At 41.5% G+C, this 16367-nt stretch overlaps 1 pseudogene; it reads right to left on the reverse strand.

Annotated features, from left to right (window-relative positions):
- Positions 1-635: 635 nt before the first annotated feature.
- On the reverse strand, positions 636-1099 carry LOC121030291 (40S ribosomal protein S27-like; annotated as a pseudogene).
- Between the last annotated feature and the right edge of the window lie 15268 nt (positions 1100-16367).

Here is a 16367-nt window from a genome sequence, read left to right on the forward strand (position 1 = left end):
GGGCAGGGTTTTTTTTGCCTTGTCTGTGATATGGCAGTCAGGACAACTTTTCTATGCAGTTTCAAAGTCTTCTGAAGACAGTCCATGTGTGTAGTCTTAGTCTAGTGTGAATTGCCATGGGCCACCCTCTCATGGATCCAGAATCCACAACATCTGCTTGTTCTGGGGTAAAGGACATTTTAGTTCCTGTGTTTAGTTGACAAGCATGGTTTGCCCATGCTTCGTTTATGTTTCTCCTTGTCAGGTTAGGAGGTGTTCTGGTGAACATCTATGTGGGTAACAAAAAGCATATTAAGAGCAAATTGATCTTTATCCAAATGTTTTGTTTCTACAATGGGGCTTATTTTATATACTAGTTTGAGGCTTGCCAGTGGCCTGACCAAATAGCCAGGCTGTTAGCACAGCCCATAAATCAATGAAATATAGTAGGACTCTTTCACTGAAGAGGACTAGAGAGCCATCCATACTGCATGAGGCTCTTCCCATTGTGCTGAACATTCCTTCTGCACTTGCTAAGGGACAAAGTCTTTCAGGTTGGAAGTCAGGTGCACTGTCTTCTAGCCAGATAGAAGCTAACTGTAAAGGACCATCAGTGAACTAAGTCCATGCAGTTCTGAGAGGTTGGTTTTTTTTCCCCCATAATCAAAACTTTATTGAAAAACTGACACCAAAATAGGAGATGACTATTGTATACCTTACAAAATTAAACGTAATTACATTATCTTGGTGGATTAACTGGAATTATTGAACTGATAAGGCTTTCTGCAATATAACACAAATTCGAGAAGTTGTGTGATCATTAGTGTTGCTTTCTTCTAAATGAACACCCTTCTGTGAGTCTGGCCTTTCCTTCTGTTGGTTGTCACAACACTGTTGAACAGCCTACACAAAGAACCACCATCTGAGCATGGCTTAAAACCGTGGTAATCTTGTAGCAACCTGGGCATTTTACATCCATAAAATAGGAATTTGAGCTTTGAACTAGCCGTTTCTTTTTATGTTTTTTCTTTTCTTCTTCCAAGGACGGGTGGAGTAAATCTCTAGCCAAAGTCATGTTGATCCTTTTGCCACCCCAGCCAGTCCCGATCTCTAAGGTGACACCCCTCCTTTATAGAGGGTCTTTATATCTGGGCCAGTGGCTCCTCTACCAATATGCCTGGTGGGCAGAGGGGGATTCTTGAGACCATTCTATGTAGTTGTGAGGCCCCAAGTGGCCCCAAGTGGCCCCAAGTGGTTTTGTCCACATATGTATATACAATTTCTACTTTACTACGGATGATCCTGAGCCACCCATACCCAGCAGTTTGAGACCTCTGCTCAGACTCACAACATGATTTGGATTTCTGGTCTTAAGATTATTTCACAGATGTGGATCATATACTTAGTATCCACCAATATCCAACAACAGGCCAACAATTATCTCTCAAAGGGTGTGTAATTTTCGGCCAAATCAAGGAGCTCATGGGTCCAAAAGCCCAACAAGAGCTTATGACTTGTAGCAGTGTCTTTTTGACATAGGCTCCAATTCACAAGTGGGGAGGTTGCTGAGATCTGTAACTCAAATGGAATATGTGGTTCTGTGTGGCCCAGATTACACCTGAGAATTTCAGTGGGGTACTAGGACTTTGTATTTATCTGAGTTAATAGCCTAACTGTGTTGCCCCATGAAGGTCAACAGATGTTCAGTCCTTGCTGTGTGGTGTCCTTGTTTGGGCCCACCAGGAAGAGGCATTAAGAAAGCCTCCAGGCGCAGGGTTTTTTCCAAATCATGGCCTACTAGTTGATGGTAGATAGCTGGGGAGTTTAGGTGGCCTTGTGCAATGACATTAAAGATATGTTGTAACTCATTTCACATGAAGGAAAAATAATCCTGATAATCAGATGGAAGGATGCTGAAAAAGGCATTTGCAATGTCAACTGTCACATACTAAATTCCCTCAGCCTAGTCAGTAGCCTCTGTAGCAGTCACTATGTCAGGTATCATCAGTGTAAGGGCAGTGCTATGGCATTGAGTCACCTATAATCAATGGTAAGTTTCCAGGCATCCCAAGTTTTACACAAAGACAGAGTATTGAATGAAGAGTCTCACAGAGCACTTTGGCTTCCTTAAGCTCAGGCAGCCAATATTGTTTTGGGGAGACAAGAGCACTAAGTGCTGGTAGTTGGGCAGATTCATGGTCTTCTACATGCCCCATTAAGATAGATTGCTCTAACAGTAGCAGCTCCTATCCAGATAGAGGGTGAAGATGATTGGGGATACACAGGGACAATACATCAATACCATTAATGTATTTAGTAGTGAAGGTGTAACAATGGAGGTTGGTATGGGATCAAAAGGACCATCCATCGTTGGGCTTGGACCGAGGTCCTGATGGTAGTGGCTTCAGTTCCAAATCCAGAGCACATTGTCTGTTCGGTGGTGTCAGGGGTTGGGAGACCATAGTCACCAGTGCATCAGTATCTAAAAGACCCCTGAAGTGAAATTCTTGCCCATTTTCTCATCAAACTAACCTTGCATATGGCCTCTAGTATCCCCTGAGGACAGAGAGACTTCATCTAAGCCCTAATCTTGTTTACTTTTGAAAATGGAGAGGTTTGGGTGAAAGCTTCTGGGACTCTATGATTCATCTAGGTCATCAGGAGGGATAGAATAGTCTGTATTTGTCATAGATTGGTCAGCATGAGATCCTCGTGGTCTGTCAAGCCCCCTATGGCTTGCTGCCTGCTCATAAGTTCCTTGGTGCCTATCCGCCAATTTCTTCTTTTGAGACCTAGTTATTGAGTAACCCAACTCAGAGATCTCTTAGGGAAGACCCTCACCTGATTGTCCAGATCATTTTTGCCTTTCTTTCTGTTGATCAAGTTGTGCTATTTTGGTAGTAGCTGCTTTTTCCATGCCTGAGAATTTGTCAGTTATGATCTGAATTGTGTCTCAGATCAATTCACCTGACCTCATGAGGAGGTTTAATTGGGTTTGGAAACCAGCAGGAGAGGCACTAACAAACCCAGAATTCTGAGTATGGTTAACAGTGTTGTCATCTGCTATTCAAAATTCCTCATTGTACATCCAAGGAACCATCAGGATAGGAACCACTGCTTGGGTTTGGAGTGAGGCATGGGCCTCCAGCTGCCACAGCAGCTGCCAAAGATGTTGGGCAGGGATCTCCTCTGACACTGCCACTATGGCAAATAAGCTGTCACTGCTGGTGTGTGAATTGGGCTATGTCCCTGCTAGTTTTCTGGTTGGCTGCTCCTTTCTCAGACCTTTGGCCAAACAGAGCAGGTTTTTCTTTTTGCTGTTGTTGTTTCTCTTTATTTTGTTCTATATAAAAAATGTTCACTGATGGTTCTATATTTGTAGCCCTGTCCAGTTCTCAGTCTGGCATATATGGGAGATAAAAGAAAACTTACGGGATAAAGCACAGAGTGTCCTTTTTCAAACCTCGAGACCTCTCCCTAGTCTGCTACTTTTTTTGTACCTCTGAGAGTCATTGTGTAATTGCTGAATTATCCTCAGGGTATTTGGCTACACTTGGGGAAGAGCAGGGAAGAGTGAACCTATGCAATTGTGTCTCAGAACTCAAAGTTCTTCCTCATTTTAACCAAGAAAAAATTCAAACTGAATCACATTACAAGGGCTAGGATTTTTTTCTGTGTCCATCTGTGCTTTATACCAGAATAGTATCTGGCTTATAATAAAACCTTCTTCCCCCACATAATAACAAATAATATATATATATATATATATATATATACACACATATACACATATACACAAATATATATATATATTTCCCCCACCCAATGAATGAATGTCTTAACTGGAACCTTGGAAGAAAAATAAGACACTGAATGAAAAAAAAAAGCATATCATCACATACTCATTAAATATTTGAACTGCAGGTATATTTTCTTATTTTATTTTAGAGAGAGAGAGAGAGAGAGAGCACGAGTGGGGGGGGCAAGAGAGAGAGAGAGAGAAAGAGAGAGAGAGAGAGAAAGAGAATTAAACAGGCTCCATGCTCTGTGAGAGCCCGACACAGGGCTTGATCCTACAATCCTGAGATCATGACCTGAGCTGAAGTCAGGAGTCAGACACTCAACTTACTGAGCCACCCAGGTGCTCCTGGACTGAAAGTATTCATAATGATTGCCTAGTCTAACTCCCTAACTCCCTTATTTGGGAATGTAGACATTGGACTGAGAACTGAATTGTGCAACACAGACTCAAGATGGGGTACCTCACTTTCTGGCCTGTGCTCTCTCCACTTTGCATCATGGCCTATCCTGCTGCCATGGCATAGAAAAAGGTGTGTCTCATTTACTTCTTGGGTCCTCACTTTCTTCACATTGATTTGCTGGGTCTGCTTTGCTTGTGGAAATTTCACAGGATGTGTTCATAGGGTATGCTAGCCAAATGTTCCTTATTTGACTTTCATTATATTTTTGGAGGAGTTTCTTGGCAAGAACACATCCCAGAAAGAAACACCTGCATTTGCCCTCTGGTAAGGTTTATTTAGGATTGTAAGAAGGAACTGATTTATTCTAGAATTTCCTAGGCTGGTAGCCCCTGGGACATCCAGAAGATACTTTTCCTTGAACTGAATATGTATAAATTACACATTGCTCTTGATATCAACTGAGAATCCAGTTGAGTTCTTGTAGTTTTCAGGTTGAAGGTCCTTCCTTCTGGCTCTGTCCTTTGCCCTCAGCTCCACTTTCCCCCAGGGGTTGCTGGATTTCTCAGAATTCCCTTGCACAATAAATTAATGAATAACAGCCTCAATTTTTAAGGTCTAGATACCCTACTTTCTTAGTCATGGTAATTACTTTTCTCTTTTTTCCCACTATTTAAATAATTAACAAGATAAAGACAAATATCCAGAACAATGGGTTCAATTAATTTGTTAGAGTGGCTCACAGAACTTAGGGAAACACCTATTTATGTTTACCAGTTTATTAAAGAATATGATAAAGAATACATATGAACAGCCAGATGAAGAGATATATAGGGTGAGGTCTGGGAGGGTCCCAAGCACAAGAGCTTCCGTCTCCATGACATTGGGATGCATCACCCTCCTGGTGTGGATGTGTTTGCCAGCCTGGAAGTTCCCAGAACCCCACTACTGGGATTTTATGGAGTCTTCTTCATGGCATGATCAATTGTTAACTCCATTTCCAGCCCCTCTCCCCTTTCTGGAGGATGGGGGAGAGGGTGAGACTAAAAACTCCAAGCTTCTAATCATGGCTTGGTCTTTCTGGGGATAAGCCTCCACCCAGCAGCCCACCCAGAGTCACCTCATCAGAACAAAAGATGCTCCTAGTGCTCATAGCACTTAGGGATCTCTAAGGTTTTAGGACCTCTGTGCCAGGAACCGGGGCAGAGACCAACATATATGTTTTCTAGTACCTCACAGATGGGGACATGGCTGACTGAGGTGGCTGTGACAATGATCACAAGTGGCAACATTATCAGTTTAGGTTTTCAGCTTGAGTGAATCTGTCCGTTAATAGTCACCTCAAGGAAAGATGCAAATTTTCCCTCAGCAGATCATTTGAAGGTTTTTCACTTTAGAACTATGGCATCAAATGGGGCTGGGCTGCAGAGGAGATGCCAGGCTGTTTTCTGGTGACTGCCCTGTGTGTAACACCCCTTCCTGTTATCAACGCATCTTGGAGATTGCTCCACATCCTAACATTTCTTCCCCTGTTCGCTGGCCTGCCTTCATGCTGCTGAGCAGAGGCTCTTAATTCTTTTTTTTTTAAGTTTGTTTATTTATTTATTTATTTAGTGCAAGTGGAGGAGGGGCAGAGAGAGAGGGAGAGAGAATCCCAGGCAGGCTCTGCACTGGCAGTTCAGGGCCCAATGCAAGGCTCGAATTCACGAACCATGAGACCATGACCCAAACTGAAGTCAGACACCTAACTGACTGAGCCACCCAGGTGCCCCTGGAAGCTCTTAATTCTAAAACATCCCAGCCTATCAGGTTTTGCCTTGTGGTCAGTACTTTTAGGTCCTATAAGAGCCTTCGTTTACTTCAGTATCAGGAAGATATTCTCTTAGGGTTTCTTATAAAAGCTTTATTGCTTTCCCTTTCATATTTAGATTTATGATCCATGTGGGTGTGAGTTTTCTGTAGGAAAGAGATAAAGGCTCATGTTATTTATTTATTTATTTATTTATTTTAATTTTTTTTTCAACGTTTTTTATTTATTTTTGGGACAGAGAGAGACAGAGCATGAACGGGGGAGGGGCAGAGAGAGAGGGAGACACAGAATCGGAAACAGGATCCAGGCTCTGAGCCATCAGCCCAGAGCCTGACACGGGGCTCGAACTCACGGACCGTGAGATCGTGACCTGGCTGAAGTCGGACGCTTAACCGACTGCGCCACCCAGGCGCCCCAAGGCTCATTTTATTTTTATACAGCTGGATCTAGTTATCTGTCATTATTTAATATAAAGATTATCCTTTTTTCAATTTACTGCAGTGTCATCTTTATCCATTAATTAGGGATCATAAATCTGTGAGAAAAATTTTTTTTAAGTAATAGACTTTTTTTTAAGGAACAGTTTTAGGTTTATAGAAAAATTGAGCAGAAAGTACAGAGTGTCTATATATCTCTCCCCAGACTTTCTCTCTCCACACACTTTCCTCTATTACTAACATCTTGTATTAGTGTGGTACATTTGTTTACAATTGATGAACCAATATTGACATATTAATTTTTTTTGATTGTTTAAATTTATTTTTAATGTTTATTTCTGAGAAAGAGAGAGAGAAAGAGCACGAGTGGGGGAGGAGCAGAGAGAGAAGGAGACACAGAATCCAAAGCAGGCTCCAGGCTCTGAGCTGGAGAGTCAGATGCAGGGTTGGAACTCAGAACTGTGAGACCATGACCTGAGCTGAAGTTGGATGCTTAACTGACCGAGTCACCCAGGTGCCCCTATTATTATTATTAACTAATGTCCATACTTTACATTTGGATTTAGTCTTTGCAGTTACTGTGCACTTCTATTGGTTTTGTCAAATACAAAATGTCATGCATCCACTATCACAGTATCATATAGAATAGTTTCACTGCCATAAAAATCCCCTGTGTTCCACCTACTCATCCTCCTTTCCTCAAGTTCTAGCAAACACTGATATTTTTACACCACCCCACCACCCCACCACCCCAAAAACTAGTGTTTATTTTACTGATTGGCCTGAACTCACTGGCCTACCGATAGGAACTGCCTTTATTTTTCTTGTATCACTTTATTTATTTAGAGAGCATGTGAATGGGGGGAGGGATAGAGAGGGAGAGACAATCCCAAGCAGGCCCTGTGCTGCCAGTGCAGAGCCCAATGTGGGGCTTGAAGCCACGAACTGTGAGATCATGACCTGAGTCAAAGTCAAGAGCTGGATGCTTAACCGACTGAACCACCCAGGCACCCCAATTTATTTATTTTTAATTGAAGTATAGTTGACACACAATGTTACCATCTTTCTTCTACATTACTTTCAGTGATGGTATGAGACATCTCCTGTGAAAACCCTGACTAAACATTGGGCAGACCCCACAGTTTTTGGTTCTCTTTTGGTTAGAAGAAAGATAGTATTTAGTAATTATGACCCATTTTCACCTACTAAAAATTTAGTTCAGATATTCTAAAATTTCCATCTCAACAGAAGTCAAAGGATCTCCATTACCTTTAGCTCAAGGATGAGCCCTGGCTAGGGGACCTTCAGTAGGGGAAGGGACTTTTTTCTTTGTCATTTCAGTCTCCACCCACTCCATAGTTTCTGGCACCCCCAGAGTGGTGCAGGGGGACAAGGGAAAGAGGCAAAAGTCATTCTACTTAACTGTAGATCTCTCTTGGCAGTTGATGTCTACTGTCATAACAGGTATCCACGTTCTGACACATCACACACAGATGTGTGGGGAAATTCCAACTTTCCACAGTTACAGTGGAGTTTTTGAGTTAATACAGAATCCTGCTCATCACAGTCAAGCTCCTAGCCATAGGGATGACCTCCACAATATCAAGGATCTGGCAACCAGTTATTCTGGGTGGGATCCAACCAGAGATTTTGAGCCAAGCAACTTTTGTCCAATAAGAAAATCCTGAATTGTACCTTATTTCGTTCCTAGCTTCCCTCTGCTGAATAGTGGTAACGTCAATAATTTTCTTACCTTCTTCATGTTCCAAGTCAGATGCAGGCAGCAGTCTGAATGTTCCTACCGCTCCCAAATACCAGGGATTGCAAGTGAGACTCTTTCAAGAACTTTCTCAAAGCATTCCACTTCAATGGGCTTACTGTAATGGTCCTCTGAGCATCTGTGGTTCATCAAGCCTTCTGTTAGGAAGTACAGTGCAAGTCTTATCTTCTTTCAAGCACCCTGATCAATTTAAGTATCTAATAAAAAATTGAACTTTGCCCCAAAAGAGGGCTGACTTTTGCCTTTGGCCTCTGGGAGGTAATCTCTGTGACTTGTAATGTCCTTTTCTTCCCTGAGGGAGTTGGACTATGCCAGAAAGTTTAAAGATGTGATTTATGGTGGGGGCTTTGGGTATCAGCTCAATCTCCCAGAAGGACTGGAGAGGCAGGCAGGCTGATTGCCACAGATCCCCAGTAAAGACTCTGGACACCAAGGCTCAGATGAACTTCCCTCAATGGCAGTATTCAGTGCATATTGTCACATCTCATCGCAGAGAGGAGTTAATGTTCTCCATGACTCCATGGGGAGGAGACAACTAAAAAGTCAGCTTTTGGAATCCTTCTGGACTCTGCCTCATCTGTCTCTTCCCTTGGCTAATTTTAATCTGTATCCTTTATAAGATACCCACAATCACAACCATGTAATAATACCACAACCATGAATATAACAGCTTTCAATGATCAAACCTGAGGGAATTTTGGGGAACCCCCCTAAAGGTACAATTGCATCAGAAGTGAGGGTGGTTTGTGGACAGTTCCCTAACTCTGTTGTGGTCCCCCCACTCCCCACACCACCAAGCCATTGACTCCACTTTCTGTGGATACTGATTGGATGTTCCATAAATTTAACTCAATTCTGACACTACTTACCTGAAGATAGGTCAGATCCCACAGGTTAAGGGCTCAGTTCCACAAGACTGCTCCTCCCACCTTCTATTTCAGTTGCCAATAGCAAGTTCAAGTTGTTACCTGTACTTCTGACTGGTTATAAACTGGAGGTTCTCACAATCCCTTCTTTAGGTCCAACTGACTTGTTAGAGGAGCTTACAAAACCCAGAGAAACATTTTACTTACTAGATTGCCAGTTTATTACAGAGGATATTAAAGGAAATAAATGAACACCAAATAAAGAGATACACAAGGTGAGGTCCAGAAGGATCTTAAACACCAGGACTTCTGTGTCCATGGAATTTAGGGCCTGACATATGGATGCATCTTCACTAACTTGGCAGTTCTTCAAACCCCTTCTTTTTCGGGTTTTTATGGAAGCTCCATTATATAAGTATGAATGATTAGATTATTGGCCTTTGGTGATTAATTCAAAATTCAACCTCTCCCTCCTCCCCAGAGGTCAAGAGGTGGGACTCCAACTCCAACTCTATTCATGGTTGGTTCCCCTGTCAACCAGCTCCCCCATTCTTAGGGGATTTCCAAAAGTCATCTCATTAACTAAAAACTCAGTTGTGGTTGAAAGGGGTTTGTTACGAATAACAAGACATCCATTTCACCATTATGGCTCTGAAGCAATTTCAGAACAAATGAAAAAAGACCAAATATTATAACAAAAGAAGCTCTAATCATTGTTATCAGAACTTCCAAATGTTTTGGGTGCTGTGAGCCAGGAAGAGTGAATGAAGACCAAACTATATATTGATTATAAATCATAACATCATACTAACTTTACACTAAGTATTTTTCCCCATCTCCTTCCTTACTAGGACACCGTGGACAAGTGCAAGTCCTTTCTGTCCCACTGGACCCCCTCTTACCTATGCTTCAGTTGTCCTTTGTTAACCTTAAAAACAAAACTGTTATTTTACCAGCAAAAGATGGGTTTATTCAAGAATAGAGAAGTGCAATCCAGAAAAAGCAAGCTATAACAAAACCATAGGCAAGTCTGCAGAACGAAGGAGAGAAACACTCTTTTATGGAGGAAAGGGGGGAAGTTGGGAGGGTCTTTATAAACAAAGAGCCCATTGCAGTAAATTAGGAGTTAGGAGTATTAGTGGCTTCTCATTGGCTGAATTGTGACAGTCTCTCATTGACTGGGCTGTTGCTGGGGAAGGAGGAAAGCCTTCCTTTCTCCTGCTGTGGTGGTAAAGTAATATCCATGTGCAAGATCTTTCTCTACTTGTTGGATTTGCAATTAACAATGTGTAGTAGGGGGTGAGAGCTCTCCCAACCTGCTGACTCCATTCTTTTTTTTTTTTTTTTTTAAGATTCCTGAGTTTCATGAGATTAAAAAAAAAATTTTTTTTTTAACATTTATTCATTTTTTTGAGAAACAGAGCGTGAGCAGGGAAGGGGCAGAGAAAGGGGGAGACACAGAATCTGAAGCAGGCTCCAGGCTCTGAGCTGTCAGCACAGAACCGAACTTGGGGCTTGAACCCATGAACCATGAGATCATGAACTGAGCCAAAGCTGAACGCTTAACCTACTGATCCACCCAGGCGCCCCCTGACTCCATTCAGAATGAGGTTCCCTTTTGTTAATTTTCACACCTTCTGCTCTGATTTTCTCTCAAGGAACTTCATCTTCTGCTCCTGTAGACTATGCAGAATGGGATTGAAAATATCAGAAAAGCAGTGTGGCTGTTTTAAGGGTAACTGCAATTTGTTTTAATAAGGTATGGTAAGACATGCAGATATGGAAATGACTGTCTTGAGGAGAGAGTTTATATTCATGGATCCCAAGAGGAGTGGCACACTATTTGGGTCCACATGGAAAAGCACCAGCTTGGTCAGGAGGCAGAGGGAATGAGGGGGAAATGCAGGCATATTGTGATTTCTTAGGCAAGGAGTGGGTGAGATAGGGTAATCAGGCTTAGGATGAATTTGTTTCCATAATTTCAGTGAGCCCTGGGATATAAGGGGCTGTCCCTAGTCATTTGGTACCTGGCCTAGAGTATTAGGGCAGGGGAATAGTGGCCTGGAGTAAGAGATCTCATAAAAGAGGTGGTTGGGGATATGGACTCCGGATTAATTGATTTGCATATGAAAGACTTGCTCACAGGCAGCTCGTTTGCTCTCTCTAGGAATTAACTAGCTCTGGGAGCGGCAGTCTTTCCAGGATCAGCAAGGCTTCAAAATGTCAAAGCATCAAAAGTACAAAATAAAAGACATGACTAATACGTTGTCTTTTCTTATTACTATGAGGATGTGTTTAGCATATCCTCTATTATTTGGAGATACAACTGTCCTGACTTGTGGATATTTTGCTGAAAGTCTGAACTATCAGGAAAATTTCATTTACTGCCTTTGCACAAAGAAAGAGGAAACAACAGGCCTGGCCATGATACTTTGCATCTCCTCTGATCTGTCCTTGGGGTCTTTCTTGACACTGTAGAGAAGGAAAAACTTTTCCCCTTTACCACCCCTACCTTCTCTGAGTCCCTGAAAGCTAGACCAATAAAAGACAGATGAAAAAGAGGAAAAACAGTTTATTAATGCATCAGAGCACACCAAGTGGGAGAAATCTCTGTGATGGGTAACTCAAAAAGGTTAAAACTTGGGCTTTTATAGCATCTCAGCAAAGAATATTATGTACAGAAGTGGTAAAACAAAGGCAAAGGCTTTTAGGCTTCTAAGAGCAGCAAACTGGGAAGGTAACTCTATGGAGCAAACTAAGTTGGTGGCAACTTTCCTTCTTTTTCTTGGTCATAAAAATTCCCTGGGAGAGGAGATTGTGGCCGTTTTCATTTCTCAAAAGTTTCTACTTTTATTCAGATAAGGGATGCTCCAGAAGGCTTCTTTCTTCATCTGTTGATTCTCATTTGCCTCTAACACAAAATAATCCTTAAGCCAAACGGGCATATTTTGGGGTGGCATGTTCTGATCTCCTATATGTTGTGTCAGATGAGAAGTGACTCATTTTCTCAGAAACCAGAAGTTTGTAAAACACTATGGTAAATCACAAAAGAATTAATTTTATAACCTAGCTTCTATGTCTACTCATGACCTTTTCTTTTTATTTTCTAACACAGTTAACTGTCACTGGGTGTTTAGCCAATGTTTGTTTAATAATGAGTGAATATGAATGTTACCAACACCTCTAATATGTTATGTAGAATGAATATTATCAGGACTCTTTCATTTAATCTCCTTCTGAATACCTTTAGAGAAAAGAAAAAGTCTAAAAGAAAAAATAACATGCCGAACCCTAGTGGCAGAAGACCCATTTCTAAAATCTAGCCCTTTTGCTCACAAACTGCCACTGATTGTGAGTGAATCAAACAGCCACAGCTCCCAGGGTCAGCCTCAGGGTCAACATGGCATTTTTACTCTTCAGCATTGTTGTTCTAAGAAGCCAAAATGGGCTTCAGAGTTCTTAAGAACTCTGACTTAAACGCACATTGTCCCAAGCGGAATTAAACTTTAGCCTAGATGCATAGAGTGGTAATGGAGGATTGAGGTGGTTCATAAAGTACTGATGTGAAGAGAGCTACAAGATGGGTTTAGATGAAAAAGCTGTAGAACACATAAACGTTTATACAAATATGCAAATCATTTGTGCACAAATTAAAGTTAAGGTAAATATATGTTTACTTTTGGTTTTGTATAGAATATCCCAAGAAAGATAAATAAGAACTACATTAACCCTCCTAACACAGCAGTGAGTTACCATTCTGGTTGAATGTCTGTTGAGAGCAGGATTTGGTAGGAACAGACTATGGACTCTGAGCCTGAGACAATACCTCTGGGGGAAGAAAGAGTGTCCTGTGTGGGGGAAGATACCAAACACACACTTTGCCTTCTTGACAGTCTCACCTGGGGCTTGCCTATGCCTGCACAGTAGCTGTCCTACTGAGGATGTGTATATTTTTATTATTTTCACTAATAGTTTTGAGGGAAAAAAAATCCTTGCCCATTTAGAAAAAATGAATGCTTTGCAGTTGTTACTATTACAGATGTTATTGAAATCCTTCTATATTGGGAACAAATAAAATGAATGTCCTTTGTGGAAAGTGAGAAATGACTTCTTTTAAAATAGAGAAAATATATGTTTTGGAGAACAATTCACCCATCTGTTTTAAGAAGCAGTCGCTAGGGCTGTATGTAAATGCAGGAGCTGTGTAGGCCCAGCTCAGTCACTGCATCTTTCTGAGAGCTTCAGTTTCCTAAATGTTTTTGTAACACCTGCTCGGCCTGCCTTGGACCAAAAAATGTGGTTACCAACAAGGATCAAATGAGATAAAGTAAGAAAAATGCTTTAAATTAAAGAAATTTCAATTTAAATTTAAGGAAACTGCATTGTGCCTAAAGAATATATTGTTATGTCATTAAAAGTGGCTCTTGGATTGTGGTGATGGTTGTACCGCTATGTGAATGTACCTAATGCCACTGAACTGTACACTTAAAAATGGTTAGGCTGGTAAATTTTATGTTACACATATTTTACCGTAATAATTTTTAAAAATATTTTTAAAGTTCTTTTTTTTAAATTTTTTTTTAACGTTTATTTATTTTTGAGACAGAGAGAGACAGAGCATGAATGGGGGGAGGTCAGAGAGAGAGGGAGACACAGAATCAGAAGCAGGCTCCAGGATCTGAGCTGTCAGCACAGAGCCCAATGCGGGGCTCGAACTTGTGAACCACAAGATCATGACCTGAGCCGAAGTCAGATACTTAACCCACTGAGCCACCCAGGCGCCCCAATAATTTTTTTTTAATTTTTTAATGTTTATTTATTTTTGAGACAGAGGGAGACAGAGCATGAGTGGGGGAGGGGCAGAGAGAGAGGGAGACACAGAATCTGAAACAGGCTCCAGGATCTGAGCCATCAGCCCAGAGCCTGATGCAGGGCTTGAACCCACGAACCATGAGATCGTGACCTGAGCCGAAGTTGGTCGCTTAACCGACTGAACCACCCAGGTGCCCCACCATAATAATTTTTTTTAAATGGCTCTTGACATTTGTCTGTAGGGTTTGAGGTGCTGCATTTCTTGGGAAGCAAGACAAGGACCCTCACCTTGTCTAGGCTCAGGCCTTCAAGAAAATATAGAAAAAGTTAGGTTGATGGCATAAATATTGGCCCAACATTGACCTCGGTTTCCTCCTTTCTAGATCAGTGGTACGTATTCCTCTCTGCAGTAGTTTCTTTTAGAAAGTAGAGGGGGCAGGTATTGGTAACCAGCAAGTTGCAGAATATACATATTGAAATCAGTGACTATAAACTCTTCCATCTGCCCATGACTGTCTAATCATCTCAATATTGAAACAAAAATCAAAAGACTTAAAATCCCAACTGTTAAAAACTTTTAGATAGCTAGTTTTAGATAGCTAGTTTTAGTTTTAGATAGCTCGTTGAAGGGAATGAAATAAATTGATTGGAATGCAATCTCTTTTCCTTTCTCTTACCACTCCCTAAAAGGAGTCTAGGGCCAGAGCCAAGGCTGGCTGCCAGAGCCAAAAAGGGCTAAGAGGTGGGGTGCCTGGGTAGCTCAGTTGGTTAAGCCTCAGACTTCGGCTCAAATCATGATCTCACAGGTTTGTGGGTTTGGGCCCACGTTGCGCTCTGTGCTGACAGACGGCTCAGAGCCTGGAGCCTACTTCAGAGTCTGTCTCTATCTCTCTCTGTTCCTCCCCTGGTCGCATTCTGTCTTTCTGTCTCTCAAAAATAAATAAAATGTAAAAAAAAAAAAAAGGCTAAGAGGGGTCCACAAACCAGACTGCCTGGACTGTGGGTCAGTTATATACAACTTTTTAATAAAGAAGCAACAAAAAGAATATGCACATTCCAGGGATTTTTGTTTCGTGGTTAGTATTTGTCTTTGACTAATGTCCTCTAGTTCAAGTCTGGATCAATGGCAAGGGTGTGCTTCAGTTACTTGAAAGGAAAGGAGGTTAATCCTTCTAGCCATTCTTAGGAAGAGTTATAGATCCAAATTTGCTTTTAGCAGATTAGTAGACATGAGTCTGGAGTAGGCCTTCAGGTGGGAGCTGAGATTCAGGAAGGTGGAAAGCACTACGGCAAGCTAGGCTGTCCTTACCCTGCCCTGGGTGGGGACCAGCTCCCCCAAGCCCTGCTGCAGCTGCAACATTTCCAGGTCTCCCAGGTTCCCTGGGACAAAGGACCATGCACATTACTCATTTTGATACAAATAATCACACACACACACACACACACACGTATCTCAAGACTGAAGTGAGAAACTAGGTAAAGCGTGTGAATTAATAATGATCCTTATAGATCACAGTAAGAGTTTAACCAGCTTGAGGTTCACATTTCACTTGTTAGTTATTCATCTTTGTTTTTAGCAAAAGCTAAGACTGGGAGACCCTAGGATCAATACTTTACAAATGACAATGAGACCTCTTCAGTCATTCTCAGCATAGCCCCCTGGATATTTCCAGTAACTCATCCATTTCTAACAGGCAGGGCCTGATTGCAGACAGGGGGTGGGGGGGAGGAAGATGAGCCCAAACTCTCAAGTGAGACATTCCTGAGTTTGTGTTCTGGCCCTGCCATTTGTCAGCTGATTGACACAGAATTCTTTCCTTATCTGTACTATATGTCTAATAATTCATACCCATTATACAGATATTGTGAACTTAAGTAGCAATGGTAGGAGATGTTTGTTGACAACTGTTGAACTCTTAAATGTTTGATCTGTTTTATCCCTTGTGATTCTGCTCAGTTAGGAATTCCAAAGCTGGGGTCTGAAGATTGGTATATTTTTAAACCTCCCCAGTTAATTCTCAGATCAGTTGAGAACCATGGTTGCGTATTAATATTTAGACAATGATTAACTGCTCAGGGTCTGAGAGATTAACAGACCTGATTCCATCACCCACTAGCTGTATGCACTCGGCCAAGTCTCTCAACCCATTCAAGCCTCAGTTTCCTCATCCATAAAATGGGAGCAAAATATAGCATTCACTTTTGAGAATTGTTCAGAAGGTAAAATAAGTTAGGTGACTTATTTTAGGTTAAGTGACTAACCTAAAGTTAGGTGACTATGCCTGGCATGCACAAAATGTTTGATAAATGTTAGCTTGTGCCATTAGGCCAACTCACTTTTCTTAGGTGACTGAGAACTCAAAGACCTTTTGACCTTTGTGCATAAGTGACTCTGTTTTAGTTTAAATTTATTGCTCTTCCATCTACATTGTTCATTTCAAATTCTAAGTGTTAGGGAAGGCAGACTAGTATGTTACAGTGGAA

This window comes from Herpailurus yagouaroundi, unplaced genomic scaffold (assembly GCF_014898765.1).
Source record: "Herpailurus yagouaroundi ecotype Mexico unplaced genomic scaffold, PumYag 140, whole genome shotgun sequence".
NCBI classification, from domain to species: Eukaryota; Metazoa; Chordata; class Mammalia; order Carnivora; family Felidae; genus Herpailurus; species Herpailurus yagouaroundi.